Source organism: Patella vulgata, chromosome 8 (genome assembly GCF_932274485.2).
Source record: "Patella vulgata chromosome 8, xgPatVulg1.2, whole genome shotgun sequence".
In the NCBI taxonomy this organism is placed as follows: Eukaryota; Metazoa; Mollusca; class Gastropoda; family Patellidae; genus Patella; species Patella vulgata.
The window spans coordinates 15,465,560-15,486,844 of record NC_065886.2 but is presented as its reverse complement, the minus strand read 5'-3'; the positions used below and the strand labels follow the sequence as shown (position 1 = coordinate 15,486,844).

Here is a 21,285-nt window from a genome sequence, read left to right as displayed (position 1 = left end):
TTGCAGGGGAACAGACCACTAAATTTTGTACTTTTATTTGCACATTGCTCCTATTACATTAAGCAAGGGCAGCATACATACTCTAAAATAGATTACTTTCCCGCGAACAATACTGTGTCATTTTGAATAAATAAATAAATAAACGTATAGCCCTGTGAAACAGACCGCAACGAAACAGACAAGAGTAGTGATTGTTTCTCACCTCTGACCTCTGGCATCCAGGGCGGTGTGTCACTGTCATACTGTCAATCACAATGTCATTTCACCGCCGACGACCGCCGATTGTTCTCAAATGAAATGAAATGAAACGGGGTTTAACGTCATACTGTTCTGCTTCGACTGGGCTAATGAAGACGGGCATATATTGCATAGGCCGTACAGTGTGCTATGAGGGAAATTTCGCCTGGACAGCGGCACTATATGGCCTACTCTTATAAATTCCAACTGCCAAGGTTTTTGTACTATCCGAACGACTAGACAGCTGTGCTTGCCAGACCCTCCTTCCTGCACTACTGACAAGGGGAAACCACGTCGGAAAATCCCGTTGAACTTTCTGTTTTTGGGTTCCTACCCCCATAATAACCTGTCCGTTTTTAAAGGATATTTTAAGTTTAAGATAGGCCTAGTCAATTAACTAGCCTACATGTACTATATTTCACTTAAATATACGTAACTTCCTGTAAGTTAAGGGTAAGTGGTATTCAAAGGACGTGTTAAAGATTGGTTCCCAGAAAAGTATTTATCGGGTGGTTATTTCCAATAAAAGTATGGCAATTTTGGTATATATAGAAAGCAGAAATATCCAATCTTACTAGAAAAATACTGGATTCCCTGAAAAACACTCATGGAGCGCATACAGGACGAAAATGTAAGGGTTTCCTTAATCGACAGCCCGATTCAAATTAGTTTGAATATGTTTTTAGTCCAAATATCTCATCAAATCACCCAGTTTGTACCCGGGAATGTATCTTTAAGTATCAAATTTTGCCTTAAAATTAAGCCGCCCTAATTAGTGGTATTCAAGGCCAGTGAGAAAAATCTACATAACTTTAAGTGACCTATGGGAGGTACCTTATAGTTAAGTGATAGATATAAAAGATATTATTTATTGTTCTTCATAGAATGAAGCGTGATTTCTAAGACACACGAGGGTGCTTTTCATTAACTGGACAACTTTTGCTAAATTAATCTTACTTTGTTGGGCTATACAAAATGAAATGAAATGGAGTTTAACGTCCTACTGTTCTGCTCCAAACTGGGCTAATGAAGACGAACATTCGCCATACCGAAATACACCATGCATTGTAATACAAGGTAAATTATTCTCGTACAGCAGCACGCCAGTCTACTCTTAATTCCAACTGTCAAGGGATCTTTTACGTACACGCCAATATGTACACAGGACCTCGGGTTTTTGCACAGACAGCGGCACTACGGCCTACTCTTAAATCGAATTCCAACTGTCTAGGGATCTATAACGTGCACGCCAATGTGTACACGGGATAACCCAACACATCGTCTTGGGCATATCCTAGATCCTCTCCTGACGAAGGCTGATGAATCCGTCGTTGCTCAAGTTATTGTAATTGACCCACAGATCAGCGATCATTGTGCTGTCCAGTTTATCGTGCCGTTTAAACCACAGAATATGTCATCACCTTGCCATGTGGAATATAGAAAATTCAAAAATATCAATAAAGATACATTTAAGAATGAGGTGCTAACTCTACCCAATAGACCTCTCGAAGAACTTGTCAATAATTATAATCAGCTCATTAAAAACATTATTGATGTCCATGCTCCCAAGAAGACACAAAGAATCTAAGCGATGATCAGATCACACTCCTAAGTAAAGGACTAAAGTTTGTGCCATCCCACCGATCTGCCAACCAAGACCTTCTAATTGCGAATATCGAAAGAGGCTTGAGACAGCTGGCACCCGGTGGAAAGATTGACTCCCTGAGACATCAAATTACCGATCTGATAACCAAATCCAAGATGCGACGAGGTGCCCACAACCTGAACAAGTCCCAAAACACCGCCCTGCAGGAACTGAAGAAAGACCATAACATCACAATAGTAGCTGCTGATAAAGGGAAATCCACTGTTATAATGGATAACACTGACTATCTCAACACGGTATCTCATCTACTGGCAGATAAAGCCACCTACAGGAGGATTAGGAAGGATCCCACCCACAGCTATAGCGATAAACATACTGCCCAGTTATTGAACCTGAAAGAACAAGGAAGACTTACCAACCCGTTATTCTACAAGCTCAAGCCTTCTCATCCCAGACCTCCATATGCCAGAGCCACGATTAAAACCCACAAGAATCCTATTAAAGCCAGACTCCTAGTATGCTCCAGAGACTCTGTATTTTATAATACAGCGCAACACCTGTCTAAACTCCTCTCCCCATTAGGTAAAGAAGCCCCTTCGTTCATAAAAGACTCTAAAGATTTCTGCGAAAAACTACAGGACCAACCACAAGACATACAGATTCTATCGTACGATGTCATCGATCTTTTTACTAATATTCCTCGAGATGAAGCCATTGAAGCACTACGCCACAGATTATCTTCCCTAGAGAACCCACTTGACACCAACCTCAGCACGGAAGACATCATTAACCTCACTAAAACCTGCATTGATTCCACCTACTTTTCCTGGGGAGATGATTTTTACGAGCAAGTACATGGATTACCCATGGGAAGCCCCTTGTCCCCAGTCCTCAGCGAGATCTATATGACTAGTTTTGAAAAGGATGCCCTATCCACTTCACCGGTTCAACCTACAGCTTGGCTTCGTAAGGTAGATGATATTTTTGTCATTCTCAAACAGAATGAAGACCCCAACCTCCTCCTCATCCACCTCAACAACCAAAATAACAGAATAAAATTCACGATAGAAAAAGAACAGCACCAATCCCTCCCGTTCCTGGATGTCCTAGTTAAGAGATCTGCTGACAAACTAAACACCAGCGTATATAGGAAGCCCACACATACCAACCAGTACATCAATTATAAGTCGAATCATCCGCACAGCGTAAAGAAAGCTACTGTATCCACTTTAGCGCGCAGAGCCGTGAACATCTGCGACAAAGACTACATCATAGCAGAACTTGATCACATTGAAACATCTCTAACCAACTTCAATAACTACCCCCGACAATTAGTGCAGAAAATCATCAAAGCAACCACCAATCCTCCTACAGATATAAGCCAACCTAAACCAGACAAACCACCAGTGAGAATAACAATACCTTTTCAAGGCAAACTATCGTACCACCTCAAAAGACTCCTAACCCCAACAGGCATCCAGGTAACATTTTCCAAAGGAAGAACTCTCAAAGATCTCCTGAAGGCCAGTGGCAAACTTCCCCCAACCAAACAACTGAACCCAAAAGAATGTGTTTATGAAATATCCTGCACGTGTGACAAAAAATACATTGGAGAAACTAGACAGCCTTTAGACAAGAGAATCAGTCAGCATAAATCTAAATCCTCTACTACCAATTCAGCTGTGGCCCAACACACACAATCCAACCCAGGACACAGAATTAAAACGTATAGAACCCTGGCGGCCAACCTACCGATAGAAAAAACCCGCAAAATTATTGAGGCCATACACATTAAAAGAAACAGTCCAGACCTCAACCGCGACACAGGGATATTCCTGCCTAGTGCTTATGATGAACTTATTAAATATACCTAAATTATGTGTTTTCCATCACCCCCACTCATTCTACAGTACAGTGGATAAGAAACCTTTGAATTTTTATGAGTTTTATTATTTTTCATTTTTCTAATATTATTATCAATTTATCAGTTATATCCACTCTATTTCTTAGAATTATTACACATATGGGTTACTCTAGTCTAATTGTACATTTAATCACACAGACATATAAAGTTAATTACCATTATCTAAACAAACCATGGTATATCATAATTGTATTGTAGGTACTATCCCATTCTGCCGGTAGTATTGTATCTAATATCATAGCTACCTAATTGCTTAACTATACTCAATGGCTACTCTTCACACTTAATTAGTTGTTGTAGAATAAACCCCTTTGATCTTGTTGTTGTCCTGTATGGTTTCATGAATTGTTGTTACAGTTTTCTGTATATATTGATCTCATTATTCTTGTATTACTGTATTAGCTTGATAACGTTGAGAGAATACTCTTCGAAACGTCGCCCAAATAAATAAGTAGCTGTTTTTCCATAAGTATGTGTTTTTTGTGTATTGCTCTACCCAGTTACTAAATGCCTCTTAAAGATTATAGTTGTAAAACTTGAAAACCCCTGGTTCTGTGATACAATTCGGGATGCCAGAAAAGTCAGGAGGAAAGCTACCACGCACCTGGGTGAGGACGGGTTGATCTGTTCACAAACAAATCTACATAAATGAAACTGGTTGCAAAGTTTGTGTACGATATCACCCTAGGTGGAAGTGGACGTAATACTCTATAAACGAACGAACGAACGGTTGCAAAGTTGGTTCAATCAAAAAAAAAAAAAAAAAAAAAAACCAAAACCAAAAAAAACCCGGAGTACTACAATACTAAAGTCGTCGACAGTCTTCGACTGTGCTTCTGATCAAAAGAAATTATTTAATTTATCAAATGAGTTACTGAACTCAAAGAAAGAACAAACTCTACCAGATCATAAATCTCTATCCAATCTTGCCGATAAATTTGCGACATATTTGAATAACAAAAATTGTGCAAATTAGAGATGACATCATCACAAAGACCCCCCCCCCGCCCCTTCTTGACCAAACCCAATGTCCATCTTACAAAGTTCCCACTCTTCATCTGCTAGCAGAATTTACACCATGCAGCTTAGGGGAACTTAAAACTGTGGTGCTTTAAACCAAAACGAAATCTTGCCAGTTAGACCCACTTCCAACATGGCTTCTAAAAGACAATTTGGATGCTTTCCTACCAATATTTTTAATTGTTCTGAACAAGTCGCATCCAGACGTTGTCTTTTCAATTGCCCTGAAGCAAGCCATGATCACACCCCTAATCATCCTTAGATGCTGATCTGCTGAAGAACTACAGGCCAGTGAGTAACCTGAGCTACATATCAAAACTCATTGAGAAATGCGTGCTACAGCGCTTTAACGTACATATTAGTCAGAATGCTCTTGATAATCCTCTTCAGTCGGCTTACAAAGAAATTGCATAGTACGGAAACTGCCCGTATAAAAATTGTTGATGATATCCACAAGTGCATTGATCAACAACAGAGCGTATTGCTGATTTTGCTGGACCTATTCGCTGTATCTGATACTCTCGACATCAAGGATCTCCTAGACACACTATGGATTGAAATTGGCTTATGTAACAGTGTGTTCAGCTGGTTCCGATCTTACTTAACCAACAGAAGGCCGGCTGTGTGCATTGATGGGACTTCTTCAGGCTTTGTTTCAACGCCCCGCGGAGTGCCTCAAGGATCAGTCCCGGGGCCTATCTTATTTATAATATTCACAAGACCACTTAATGCAATAGCCCAGAAATATGGACACAGTTATACATCAGCTTTGATCATTCATCCGAAACTGCCATTGTACATGATGTTGAGAACTGTTTATATGAAATTCACAACTGGATGGCACTTCATTTTTTAAAAAGTAAATCCAGACACGACTGAAGTCCTTTACATCGGTACAAAACAACAACTCAGCAAAGTAAAAAAGAGGAACCTTTCCTATAGAATGCAATTCAAATTGACAAGGTTACTATAGTTGACTGCTCTATTCGTCAGAATATTATATTATTTCGTATAAAATTCTATAGAATACTATAGTGCGCCATAACGTAGAAATGGTATATTTTCTGGTTCTATAGGAAACTATAGTATTCAATACATACTTTAGTTTACTACACAAAATCTATAGGAAACTATAATTCAGATAACAATTCTACAGATTTACTTGATCTCCCCTCAGAAAACTACAGGAACCTACAGTTTATCAGAAACAATATTTACACCATCTATGAAAACTACAGAAACACGCATATTTCCTGTAGTATTCTATAGAATATTTTAGAATAATACAGAATTCTGTAGAATTCTTCACATTTTCTATAGGACATTTTCAGAAGGGTGTAAGTACAAAAGTTTTAAGGTCCATTTATACTGAGCGTTAACTGATGAAGGATGTTTCCTGACTACTACCGAAATAATCACGACATTTTTTCATATTTCATATTTAGAGATGACCAGAATCCATCATAAAACTAAGATTTTTAACACATTGTCTTGTAGGAAATGTTTTTCTTTGCTCATTACAAATGGCACCGAAACTTTATAATACACGACTCGTGTACTGATTATAAAATGTCTTTCAAATATTGGATCCATATTGTTACGGCAAGATAACATCATTATTGATTGAAATAGACCAACATTGAATTCTAATTCGTGTTTTTTTATTTCGAATATTATGGAAAATACTGAGTTAGAGGTTTAGCTCCTTTAATATTAGATGTGATAAAATCTGGGTAACATTTCGTCAGTTTCTAATGTGACACGTGACATGTGACATATTTTATAAGTCAATTAATTCTGTTTCTGACAAAATTATTTGAGAAAGTTACACAATTTTTCTGGATGAATGGATATATTGGGTTGTCTACATACGATAAAAATTGGATTGTTGTTAAAAGACTGCTGACATTGCGAACGGAATTAAACGTACTTTCAAAAAAGTAAGCTAAGATTTACCAGTGCTTGAAACGTCATAAATGAAATGTGGATTTAACGTTCCTCCTTTCTGCAGCGACTGGGCTATTGATGATGGGTATACTTCACAGTGTTCTATGAGGGACATTTTACCTGGACGGTGGTGCAACGGCCTGCTCTTATTTTGAATTCCAACTGCCAAGGGCATTAATAAAGAAAAAGTGACATTGAAATCAAATTAGTATATGGTCGACGTTGTACATTGTTTTTAAAGTGTGACGTAGTATGATACTCGGTATTATGTTTTCCCCATTCTGAACGTAAGAGACCCGCGGAGATAAAAGAGCTAGCTATATTTAGTTTTCGAGCGATAAATATGTATAGTTTCCCGTACGTGATATTTTAGAATTCATTGTAAATTGTGACGTAGTGTAGTACTCAATATTGGTATGTTTTTCCCGTGTGTGATATTTTAAAATTCATTGTATTGTGACGTGACGTAGTATAGTACTCAATTTTACGTTTTCCCCATGCGTGATATTTTAAAATTCATTGTAAACTGTGACGTTGTTTTTCCCGGACCTGATATTGTAAAATTCATTGTAAATTGTGACGTTATAGTATGTTTTTCTAGTACGTAATATTTTAATATTTATAAAAGCACCTTAATTTTACTTACCGTTAATCTGACCCCACAATGCTTCAACTTGACCAGGGCTTAATCTGGTCCTGGTATTCGTTTCATGTCGAACACAACATCACCTGGTGTTCGCTGGGGAAGGAATCGAACATGTCAACTAGTTAATTCGACGGGTCATCGTTGCTTTAGTCGAAATGCTCCACACAAAATTGGTTATCTTTTAAGGAGTCGTCTCAGATATATTTCAGTGAATAAAACTTGTTAATTCTGTGTAAAGTTGTTGTTGTTGTCGAGCTTAACGTCCGCTTCCACCTAGAGTGATATCGCAGACAAAGAAACTTTTGTTCTGAACAATTCTGGTACTTTTGCGAAGAGAAATAAATTTTCAGATCTGCCATACAAATAAACAAAAACGAAACTCCTTAAATGTGTTATGTAATTCCTAAAGCAAATCTAGCGACCAGTCCTGCACGACTCATTATTTGGATTTGACACTTTGGCTATTTTGTCGCACTTTAATTGGCATACTTGTGTACTGTGAATTAGTAATCCGGTATTATCCCCTTAACGTTTAGTGAAGAAAGGTTTTATTCCGATGTCAAATCGACACTGAGCCAAAGAGTATGAAGCTGCCATCAAGACGTTGATCTCATCCTCATCCATGCGCGGCGTTGTTGGGGGTGGAGTGAGGGTGAGGGTGAGGGGGCGGGGTTTGGGTTGTCTAACACGGGGGCTTTTGACTTTGAGTTCTGCAATTCAACTTGTACGTGGCAAGAAGAAAACGCATGTTTTTTTTCCGAGACATCCGGTTTTCTACCACTACTAAAGACCAGTTACGCGTACGCGACGCCAATTATTGAAATAAAAGGGTACCGTATGTTAGTCCCGAAATGAATTAGTTTGTGTTGAGTGGAGTTAAGCCCCATTTCTCTTGTATTTAATTGTTGTTGATTTGGAAATGTCCAACATACAAACAGGCCAAAACACCAAATTTCAGCTGTATTATGTCTATAGCTAGCATTTACCGACACAAGAAAACCAACAATAATCCATCGATGCCAATAAAACTTGCTTTACTAACAAATTTTTAAAAATAATTATACATTATTACATACTGAAGCAAGTAGCTGTATACTTGTAATATAAATAGGAATGCAGTGGGGTTTAGCATTGTACTTAAACTCCGGCTGGGCTAATGAAAATGGAAATACCCATACAATGTGCTATGAGGGAAATTTTGCCCAGGAAGGGGTGCTACGATCTACTCTTATATCGAATTCCATCTGTCAGGGTTCTTTTCCCTGCACGCCAATGTGTACGCGGGACCTCGCCTTTTTGTCCCATCCGAAGTACTAGACACCATCATTGCCAGATCTTCCTTCCTGTACAACTGATACGGGGGAAATACAACGAAATACCCAGAGGAACTTTCTCGGTCAGCACCGGAAGTGAACCCGAGTCCTCCTGGTTAGCGAGCTACCATCTTAGTGACCGAGCCACCGCTGTTTCCATAAATAGGATTAAATTTATAATATTTACAATAGTATATCAATGTAGTAAATCCCCCACCCCACCCCCTATTTCTCTTGGATTTAATTGTTGAGTTGTAAATGACTGGGCTAATGAGGACAGGCATAATAAAAGAAACCAAAACCGTTGTACACTTAAGCATTTCACTTTTACACTGTACAAATGTACCTTAAATTTAATTTTAAAAAAGAAAAAAAATATATACTAAAACCGCTGTACACACATAACCATTTAACTTTTAAACTTTAATTGGACAGAGTACTTTTAATTGGCATCCAAAATAAAATAAGTTAGTCTAACGGACTGGATAGAGACATTTTTTTCCTTGGGACCTCGGGTTGTCGTCCCCATCCAAAGGTTTTATAATATTACAATAACAACAGAGCATTGTCTGATGATAATGTCCCGATATTTCAATCTAATTATATACAAGTAGAATATTCTTACACAGCAAACATGTTCGTACAAAAAGTACCCAGATTTATCAATTCTAACTGAAGCAATCTGATTAAAACACAGATCCTATTTCGTTTCGTTTTTATAGTTCAAAATTTAGTTTTACTTGTCTTTACTACACTAGGACCTGGGCCCTGTTTCTCGAAATCTTAACTAAAGATAAAATCCAAAATTTTAGTAGATACTTCAATTTTGATTGGCTAAGCACTAAAATCAACCTAATACTGTCCAATCAAATTACTAAAATTTGGATTTTATCTTAGTTAAAATTTCGTGAAATAGGCCCCTGGAAGAGTTGTTATAATTGACGTGTTCTGAATGGTGTGAGGAATTAGCCAATGAAACGGTCTGTTACGGCGAGCTTTAGGCGTGTTTTGCACGGAACTGTGGATAATCCACTAGTAACATCAATGCTGATTGGTTAATCAAATGTCTGACGTCATAGGGCCAAAAGCCGCTCGCATGACCTCTGACGCGACCTATCGCTACAACCGGTCAGATCTTCATGTAGTGTAGGCCATTGAAAGTATAAAAAAAAAACGAAACAAAATATAGATCTGTATTTTAATCAGATTGTAACTGAAGTTTCTAGTGATTTCTTTACTCGTCTTTGTATATCAATAATAATAATACTATACTAAGCGGAGCATTATTTATACAAAATTTTTTTATGCTCGTATGCTTTCAAACTTTGATTGTAATAACATTATTAGCAGTAATATGGTTTCATAAAATTTGACTGTTAATATAGTTGTGTCTATTATTTGGCATGCAGAGCCTTGATAATTAATCTATAGTCAAATTAACAAAGGTTGAGATTTAATAAAAAAAACTTTATATGAAAATGGGTAAAGATTTTCAATATTTAAAGAGATTTTTTATATAACAATTGCGCAATGTTTAGATCATCATATATGTAACTAAATACATTATGGCATCATGTTCAATAATTGCCATCAATAATGTAAAATTTTGCGTTGTTAAACGTTACAAAATTCCTAATATTCAGATCCAATTGTACTGTGTCGGTACTTGACGCCTGACGCCGGTTCCCATCATACGCCGAAACAGAGGGGATAGTTTGGGAGTATTAAGATTGGGAATGACAGAAAGTGGCAGTATTTCCTTAAATTTTATCATCGAGTCCTTTAATTCTATGGAAAAATCTTCGATCAGCGGCAGAACATCCTCCAGAACATCCACAACAGGAATTAGGTCTATCTGAATAATGTAAAAAACATATTGAAATATTAATAAACTACGAGTCGTATAACTTGTAATGAAAGAAGCAAATTAATGCCTGGCCTGATTCTACATCTTTAGTAACGGTCATGGAGCTTTCGGTATCCTTCGAATACACCGTATGATGTCCGGATTTCTGAATCCGTTGTGCAGCTTTAGCTTACCCGAACTCTAACCTTCTCCAGGGCAGGTGTAATACGGGTAATGGGAGTGGTGAATGGATTCTGATATTTAGCACATGGTCGGAACAATATGAGGAACATTAATTAAATATTTTGCATTTAATCTTGATAATTATCAGTAGATTAGTAGTTGTGTATTAGTTATATATTAGTTGCATGTTAGTTATGATAAATATTGGCTGTATATTAGTTGTATATTAGTTAAGATAGATATTAGTTGTATATGATAAATATGGTTGTATATTAGTTGTATGTTAGTTATGATAAATATTGGTTGTATATTAGTTGTATGTTAGTTATGATAAATATTAGTTGTGTATTACTTATGCTAACTATTGGTTGTATATTAGTTGTATGTTAGTTATGATAAATATTAGTTGTATATTAGTTATGATAGATATTAGTTGTATACTAGTTGTATATTAGTTATGATAAATATTAGTTGTATATTAGTTATGATAAATATTGGTTGCATATTAGTTATATATTAGTTATGATAAATATTGGTTGTATATTAGTTGTATGTTAGTTATGATAAATATTAGTTGGTTGTATATTAGTTATAATAGTTATAAGTTGTATATTTGTTGTATATTGGTTATGATAAATATTAGTTGTATATTAGTTATGATAAATATTGGTTGTATATTAGTTGTATGTTAGTTATGATAAATATTAGTTGTATATTAGTTGTATGTTAGTTATGATAAATATTGGCTCTATAGTAGTTGTATGTTAGTTATAATAAATATTGACTCTATATTAGTTGTATGTTAGTTATGATAAATATTAGTTGTATATTAGTTGTATGTTAGTTATGATAAATATTAGTTGTGTATTACTTATGCTAACTATTGGCTGTATATTAGTTATGATAATGTTTAGTTGTTTATTAGTTATGGTTATTATAAGTTGTACTTTAGTTGTGATAGTTATTAATTATATATTAGTTACGGTAATTGTTAGTTGTATATGGTTATACATTGGTTATGTTTATCATTAGTTGTATTTTAGTTATGTTTATCATTAGTTGTGTATTAGTTATGATAACTATTAGTTGTGTATTAGTTATGATAACTATTAGTTGTGTATGTATATTAGTTATGATAACTATTAGTTGCGTATTAATTATATATTAGTTGTATATTAGTTATGATAACTATTAGTTGTATATTAGTTGTGATACTATTAGTTATATATCAGTTATTGTAATGGTTGGTTGTATATTAGCTGTATATTAGTAATGGTTATTAACAGTTGTATATTAGTTGTATATCAGTTACGGTAATTGTTAGTTGTATATTAGCTGTATATTATTTATGGTTATTAGTTGTATATTGGGGGTGAATGGCTGAATGTTTAGCGTGCGCGCGCTTTATCATAAAGTCTGTCATTGAGTCGACTGGCGTGGTTTCGAATCCCCGGTTGTACATGACAAGGAGTAGGGTCGCCTGTCCAACCTCGTGGGTTTTCTCCGGGTCCTCCGGTTTCCTCCCACTGCTAAAGACCCCTATGCGCAAGCGAATTATTGAAATAAAATTAAACCATATGTTAGTCCAGAAATGACCTAGTTTCTGTCGAGTGGACGTTAAACCCGATTTCTCTCTCTCTCTCTAGTTGTATATTAGTTATAATAATTACGAAGTGGATATTTAACCGTATACGGCAAAGTATCTACTTCCGCTATTTTACCGTACATCGTTTCGGCGCAGAAGCACGATTTTACGGGAAAAACATAAACCACTGACAGTCTTAGTACTTAAATTAAAACCAAAATCCGCAGAAATGCGCCCTCGACCAAAATAGAATAATATTCTAAATGCTTTTCTACAATTTACATTTATTATCTTATTTTATTTTAAAAATAATTTTCCAGTTTCTACCATAGAAATTCAAGTATGGCTATAAACCACTGACAGTTTTAGTACTTAAATTAAAACCAAAATCCGCAGAAATGCGCCCTCGACCAAAAATAGAATAATATTCTACATGCATTTCTACAATTTACATTTATTATCTTATTTTCTTTTAAAAATAATTCTCCAGTTTCTACCATAGAAATTCAAGTATGGCTATTTCGTTCCTTTATAAGAAACGGAAAAAGAAGCAATGTTAGACAAAGAACGAATAGAACTGTTGGGTTTGGGTTGTGGGTTAATGTCAGACGCCAAAGCGAAAACTGCCAAGTCCAGGTATCAGAGAACTGCGCATGTTAAACGGAAGCGTACGGCAAAATAGTAAATAAAGTAAAGTGCCGTATACGGTTAAATATCCACTGCCTAATAATTATCAGTTGTATATAAGTTATATATTAGTTATGATAACCATTGCCAACGAGAATCAGAATCAGTGGTAAAATAAATATTCTGCAGACATTATTTAACACAAACCACAGAACAGTATGCCTACCTGTGTCATTGATTCATGTCTTAGCCTGCTCAACTCCATATCAAGTTTGTGTAGTGTCTCAACTCCCATTGAAGAGAAATTGGCTAAAATTATTGCTGCTGCTGCAGCTGCTGGCGTCGGAGGTGCTGGGGTAGTTGGTAGTTCTTCTGGTTCCATAGGTAATGGTTTAATTGGTGGTGGAAAGTTTGGAGCTGATACCCAACGTGTTGGTCCATTTGGGGGCGGAAATACTTGAGCTGGTGCCCATTGTGTTGGTTTATTTTGAGGCGGGAATACGGGAGCTGGTGCCCGAGGTGGTAGTCTATTTGGAGGCGGGAATGCAGGAGCAGGTGCCCATTGTGTCGGTTTATTTTGAGGTGGGAATGCAGGAGCTGGTGCCTGGGGTATTGGTTTATATTGAAGCGGAGGTGATCTAGCAGGTTCCCATTGCGTTGGTTTATTTCGGGGCGGGAATGCAGGAGCAGGTACCCAATTGGTTGATCTATTTGGAGGCTGAAATACAGGAGCTGGTGCCCGAGGTGGTGGTTTAATTGGAGCCGCTGGAGCTGTAAACGATACGAATTAGATAAATGGGTGTGAAGTACAATTCTGTAATAGATCAAGCATCTTGATAATGTTGGCCAACTCCATAATATTTCGAGAGTTATCCGAGCTCAAATTCTTAACGAAATGCGAAGTTCTTCAATTGCACTGAAAATGACTTGGAAAAACTACCTGTTCCCCGTTTTTTAGACACAAGTGTTAAAGCTAGCTGACTGACCTTGGTTTACGTTTTTGGTTGTTGCATTTTTAACCCCATTTTCGGGAGGGTGTTGGATGGCCGAATGGTTAGCACGTGCGCGCTGAACCATACGTGGTCTCTCATTGAGTCAACTGGCCGGGTTTCGATTCCCCGGTTGTTACGTGACAAGGAGTAGGGTCGACTCGTAGGTTTTCTCCGGGTCCTCCGGCTTCCTTCCACTGCTAAAGACCCCTAAGCACAAGCGAATTATTGAAATAAAATTGAACCATGTGTTAGTCCCGAAATTACCTAGTTTGTGTCGAGTGGGCGTTAAACCCAATCTCTCTCTCTCTCTTTCTCTCTCTCTCTCTCCCCCCTCCCTCTCTCCCATTATCGGGGATTCGCGTTTTACGAGGATTTCTTTAATACCAATTTAAGGAATTTACCACAGTTATTGTATCGTATTGACAATGTCACACTGGATCTCCAGCCAATCAGCAGTTACAAATATATTGGCTCATTCATGCTATCCTTGTATTTGGAAGATGCATAAACCTGTGCAAATTGGACCTTTTATGGTGTTCTTCTAATTAGATCGGGGAGTCACGGTGGCTAAGTGGGTAAGACGCTGGCTCGCTAGCCTGGAGGTCGAGTGTTCGATGTCTGCATTGGCCGAAAAAGTTCATCCAGATTTTCCGGCGTGCCCCCCCCCCCCCCGTGTCAGTTATGCAGGACAGCTGTCTAGTCGTTCAGATCGGACGAAAAACCGAGGTCCCGTGTACACATTGGCGTGCACGTAAAAGATCCCTTCACAGTTGGAATTCGATATAAGAGTAGGCCGTAGTGCCGCTATCCGGGCAAAATTTCCCTCATATCTAAAATAGGACACCATTATCATACCCATTTGGAATACTGATGCCTCAACACAGAGAGAGAGAGAGAGAGAGAGAGAGAGAGAGAGGGAAAGAGAGAGGGAGAGAGAGAGACACGAACTAGATCATTTCGGAACTAACATATCATTCAATTTTATTTCAATAATTCAGATGCGCGTAGGGGTCTTTAGCAATGAGAGGAAAGCGGAGGACCCAGAGAAAACTCAAGAGGATAGACAGGTGACCTACTCCTTGTTACTTACAACCGGTTAATCGAAACCATGCCAGTTGACTCAATGGCAGACCTCATGATACAGCGCACACGCGCTAACCATTCGGCAATTCCCCCTATCAACAGATGGAACAAATAATGAACGCTATTAAGATTAATATTGATTTGTTCTGCTCAGAAGATGTGCCCGAATCGCACTTAGTTCAACATGGCCGATCTCGGTTGGCGCTTTTTTGTAGCTAAAATGTACAACGTACCGTACGATGAATGATTAATATGTTTTACTTACACGCTATGGTTCTTGATAACTGATTAATAAGTTGAAAATGGGTGCGGTAACCATCTGTAGGCATTATCATAGCAATGGATACAAGTACTAGACATACTAACATCTGCATGTTGATGGATTGTGTGGATTTAATACTGGTAAACTACAGTCAAATAATATCAAATATTAACCTATAAAACAACATGGTCTATTGGATTTAATACTAGTAAACTATAATAAAATAATATCAAATATTAACCTCTAAAACAACATGGCCTATTGTGTTACTATAGTGAAATAATATCAAATATTAACCTCTAAAACAACATGGCCCATTGATAAACTATAGTAAAATAATATAAAATATTGACCTCTAAATCAACATGGCCTATTGGATTGAACTGGGGCCGGTTGCTCAAAACTGAGTTATTTAAACTCTAACGGATCGTTATCTTGCTAACGTGTCGTTTGTTATAACGATCTGTTAAATTTATGTTGCTGGAAAGTCAATTTCATTACCCGTTAGCTAACGAACTAATTAAAGTTAATCCAAGAGATGACAGAATTTTGAAGTTTTAAATTCAATGTACATGCATAACAACTTCATAGAAGTTAGTATTAACAAGAAACTTTAAGACAGTGGGACAACTGTGCAATCTGTTCACAAAACTTGATTAAAGACAAAATGATAACTGTAGAGTTTACTACAAAAAACACTATAAAAAATCTATAGAATACTATAGTATTGTCTTGTGGGATTTGCACTACAGAAACTGTAGAATATCTGGGGTCATTATTTCCTACAGGCCCCCAAAATTCTGTAGAATACTATAGAATTTCATCCTATAGAAAATGGAATAGCCTCCCATCGTCCAACCCTGTAGAATGTTCTATAGAAAATTACACTGGTAATCTATGACTTTTTATTAAGGGTATACTTCGACTGACAACCGACTAATGCCATCGTTAAACCGATAACGGAGCCCAACACCTCCGTAAATATAACGGCAGGTTAACGACATGGGTCTTCCAGCAACAGACTTTCTCTCCGTTAACGATAACGATCCCTTAACTCCATGTAAACGATTCGTTAAAAGTTAACGGAGCTTTGAATAACCGGTCCCGGATGTGTATAACTTTATGATACGACCCCTCGTATGCCATTAACAAGACTAAACTATTTGAATATAATTATAGATACCTTGTGTAAGATTCAGATAAAGAGCTGACTGTTCTCGCTATAATACTTCAAAAATATATAATGTAATATGAATACATGCGTATTGAAAATTTCAGAAAAACTACTTCATTCTGAGCTAAGTTATGGGTTTTGACAAGGTAGCAATAGTACCATTGCTGCGATAATAAACAAAGTCTTGATTATCCATTTTAACGTTAAATCATTAAATGGCGGATTTTCGCTAATCCTTCAATATAACGGCAATCCGACGGATTACAGGGTTAACCATGGGCTTGTCTGTCATGTGAATGAATATCTAATTATTAATTTACATAACATCTGAAGCTAAAGGGCCTACAAAAGGCAGATTTAGTTTTACATAATGTATCTTTAACCTAATCTGAAACTATTGACGTGTCAGAAAATTGTTTGAAATTATGTTTTGAAAACAGCCTGACAGGAAAAGGGAACTGTAAAGCACTGAAATACAAGGCTATACTTACCAATATCTAATGTTGCCCCACTACAGGTTCCACAAATTGAGGCTTAAGAACCAGTAACTATAAGAAGAATAACAATTAGGTATTGTTCCGTACACTCAAGATCTGGTGTTAAAACTTTAATGTTTTTTTAACGGCCATCAAGATATTTATCTTGCCTGTGGGCAAATGTCGTCAACTGACAAGGTTTTTCGGCAACTGGCGGCACAGAAAGTTGCAGAACGCGGAATATCGATAGGGTTTGTCCTTTGATAACCACAATGACCAAATTGAAACGAATCCGTTAAAAACTCTATGATCTATCGCAAATACAAAAACAAATATCCTCTTGTTGGGATCTAAACATACCAATAAATGTATTTTCAGTAGCAGCGGTTTTCTTTTCGGTGAGATTTCCGATTAATTAATTTGAAATGTTCACTCTTTAATGAAATGTTCAGTTCGTAACAAAATTAATCAAACATTGCTTACCAGCTGTTTAATACTAAACTGCTATATATGCCTGCTTCTGTTGTTAATATTTCTATATGTATTTTAAACATACATATAGTCATGTGACTGACAGTTTCATAGACGTCAATGAATCTTCGCCCGAGGGTTCTTCTTTTGTTTCAAAATTTTTCGCCACAATATTTTAATATTTTGAGAATATTGTTACCATTGTCATTGTTACGTAATATTCAACATAATATCAAAAGATATTTATATACTGATTGCGTATACCGGCTGTTTATTTTTAAACTGTTACTTAACTCTGATTATGGTGTAACTGCTCTATATAACTCTGTGTTGTGTTGTTCATGTTCTATGTAACTCTGCTTATGATGTTACTGTTTGTTTTTTTTGTTTGGTATTTTACACATATTTATGGTGGCTGTTAGCGGCCATCTAAATCGTCGCCTTATGAAGAAGGCGACAAGTCGACACGAGGCGACAAGTCGCCGCACGACAAGTCGACATAATTGTATTTTGTCGACTGTCGACTTGTCGCCTTGTCGGGTTGTGAATAAGTCGAAGGCGACAAGTCGACAAAATCAAACCGCCGACACGACAAAATAACCCGACGATCGTCGCCTTCATTTTGTCCTGTCGTGAAGAAGGCGACAAGTCGACGATTAAGATTCATTTGAATGGCCGCTAACAGCCACCATACATATTTGATACTGATAAATATACGTAGACGTCAACGAATCCCCGCCTCGGGGTTCTTCTTTCGCATCATATAATTTTATTGACCACGATATTTTAACATTTCGCGCATATTGATGCCATTTTACGTACACCAGAAATAGCAATGGAAAGAACAAATCTATCTGTAAATGAGATTTATATCGTGGAATGACGTTTTAGGGTTTATTTTCTTCAGCAACTGGAAGGTATCTGCAGGTGTGAACGTGCGATAAAACAGACCTACTCCGTATTAAAGAAGCTAAACCTGTATCTCAATTTTCGCATAAAATTCGAAATTAAAAACACGAATTAAAATCCATATCATTCAATATTAATGTTGTTATCTTGCCTTAAAAAAATGGGATCCTAAAATCCAATATTTAAGATAAAATGAACATTTTAAAATCAGTGCACGAGTCGTGTGTATTCCATGGTTGCGGTCGCCATATGTAATGAACAAAGAAAAACATCATACAAAAGACAATGCAGACGTAATTAGTAATGGCTGATTCACAAAAGACAAAATAACAATAAAAAAAATACATGTAGAACTGTTCGTGCGTATTTCACAGAACATAAATGATTAAAATTTACAATAAGAAATAATAAAAAATTGAATACAAAACACTTTATATAGATTCATACGACATTAATAATTATGTGCTTTTAGACCCATTTTCGTCGATTTTATGGTCCCAATGAATAGAGACATACGCTCTTTAAGTATTTGGCGTGATAGTTTTCGAAATTAATGTCATCTCAAATTAATACATAAAATTTAACAAATGCACAATTTTATTTTTGACCGAAGTCATGACAATTCGACTTTAATTGTGCTATAACACGCTATACTTCAAAAAGTTACGAGTTCATGACTAGTCGAACAATCACAGCAAATTTTCATTTTTTGTTCTGAATACGTCTGTCCTGTAGAGTGGCTGCGAAATGTTGGACAGACAGACAGGCAGCCAGGCAGACAGACAGTGGCGAGTACATCAAATCGGATTGTATAGAAATTGAGTTTAACGTATGGCTTGTCACGAACAAAAAATATGCATGTCCTGTATGACAAGCTAGTACCAAACTTTTGATGTTTATTTTTATATAGCTCATGCTCATATATTCTAGGAAGGTAGAGTGGACATTTGACAATTGAAATGCCAGTGATGGATTGAACGATTTGTCCCAAATTATACTTACAATCTACCATATTTACAATCTACCATATTTACAATCTATCATATTTAGGGTGTATTCCATTTACAATATATTATATTACAATCTGTCATATTTACAATCTATCATATTTACAATCTATCAGATTTGCAATCTTTCCATTTATAATATCTTATATTTATAATATATTATATTTACAATTTGTTCTATTTACCATATATTATATCACAATCTATTATATTTACAATTTATTATATTTACAATCTATTCTATTTACATGCGATCATATTTACAATATATTATATTATAATCTATCATATTTACAATTTATTATATTTACACTCTATTCTATTTACAAGCTATCATATTTACAATTATGTTATATTTACAATCTATTATATTACAATTTTACAGTCAATTATATTTACAAACTAGTATAATTACAATATTTACAATCTTTTATATTTACAATCTTTTATATTTACAATTCTTTATATCTACAATACATTATATTGGAGTTAAACTCCATATCTCGCTCTCTCCCTCTCTTTATGACTGACAATCCAGGACCCCCTCCCCCTCCCTTTGGAGTCATAATTGTGCCCCCCCCCCCCCCCCACAAAAGATAATTGTCTCACGATCATGGCAAACCCCCTCCTGCAAATATTCCCGAATCCGCCCCTGCAATCGTGTTTAGGTATAAATAGGACGATTTGATGTACATTTATCATCAACTTGAAATCGTGACTTCAATAAGTTAACAAAGAAGTAGTTATATCAAACCTTGTGGGGTTTTTTGGCTTATGAATGTTCGAATATGACATAGTAGGGAAGTAAAATTAAAAATTCTCAAGAAACTCTCGAGACCAATCAGTGACAGATTAAGACGTATAGGGGCCTTAAAAAGACGGTGCACTGATGCCCTTATCTACAAAACCACCCATAAGAAAAACATGTAAATAATCGATAAAATTAAACATAATTTATTGTAATGGTACTTCCAACAAAACAAGTGTGGGCCCCTGCCAAGCCCCTACCCAGAAATATATTACGTGGTGCAGGAAGGAGTGCCAGACAAGGACAGCTGTCTAGTATTTCGGACGGTACAAAAACCCGAGGTCCTGTGTACATATTGGCGTGTACGTGAAGGATCCCTTGACAGTTGGAATTAAGAGTAGACTGGTGTGCTGCTGTACGAGAATAATTTACCTTGTATTACAATGCACGGTGTATTTCGGTATGGCGAATGCTCGTCTTCATTAGACCAGATCGGAGCAGAACAGTATGACATTAAACACCATTTCATTTCATTTCATTTCAGAAATAGATTACGCTTATATTTATATTGGAATTAGATTGTATTAAAGAGCACATAAGGTCACCCCCCGTCTTCATTAGCCCATTTGGAGGTAGCACGTTAACCCAATTTCATTTACATAAGGACGCCAGACTAAATGTTATGTACTTGTAGTCAGTGTTTACTATATGCACTTTACGGCAAGTTCACACAATGCCAGTATGATTAAAAGTAAATCAGCCATCTTCACTTAAAGTCGTAAATATAGATCTCCCGTAAAAACGACTTTGCCAATTATCGAAAACACTTCCCCCATACGTCAATGACGTCACAGTGACCGAATGCAATATTCGGAATGTTCATTCCTTAATGTGTACTCATTAACGCCTGAATGATTCTTTAATCCCCTAATTAAACAAAATAATTGACTACGGAATAATTTGTTTTGTAATTTATTTTAGTTTAAGATCCAATTTAGGATTTGTTTTATAATACAATAACAAAGACAGTCTCTGTAGCCATATTCCCTGTGTCCTTTTGATCAGAATAAATTAGAGTAAGCAAACAGTAAACCTGTACAATAATTCGCTTTTTATAAAGACAACATGATGGGTGTCAAAAGATAATTACTTGTCGGTTTTTACGAAACGAAATGGTTTCATGGTGGTACTTTTGGATGTGACTGACAAACTAGCTGTGTCGAATCAAC

At 36.4% G+C, this 21,285-nt stretch overlaps 1 long non-coding RNA gene across 2 annotated transcripts; it reads right to left on the bottom strand.

The window, feature by feature from the left end:
- Positions 1-8,430: 8,430 nt before the first annotated feature.
- On the bottom strand, positions 8,431-17,866 carry LOC126830289 (uncharacterized). Of its 2 annotated transcripts, XR_007683790.2 has the most exons (6): positions 17,405-17,866; positions 16,937-16,993; positions 16,455-16,499; positions 15,275-15,416; positions 13,161-13,705; positions 8,431-10,548 (listed from the first exon to the last, which is right to left on the bottom strand). It is a non-coding gene; the product is annotated as an uncharacterized LOC126830289 (long non-coding RNA). The 2 variants fall into 2 exon arrangements; XR_007683789.2 differs by lacking the exon at positions 16,455-16,499 and having other exon boundaries at positions 17,405-17,862.
- Between the last annotated feature and the right edge of the window lie 3,419 nt (positions 17,867-21,285).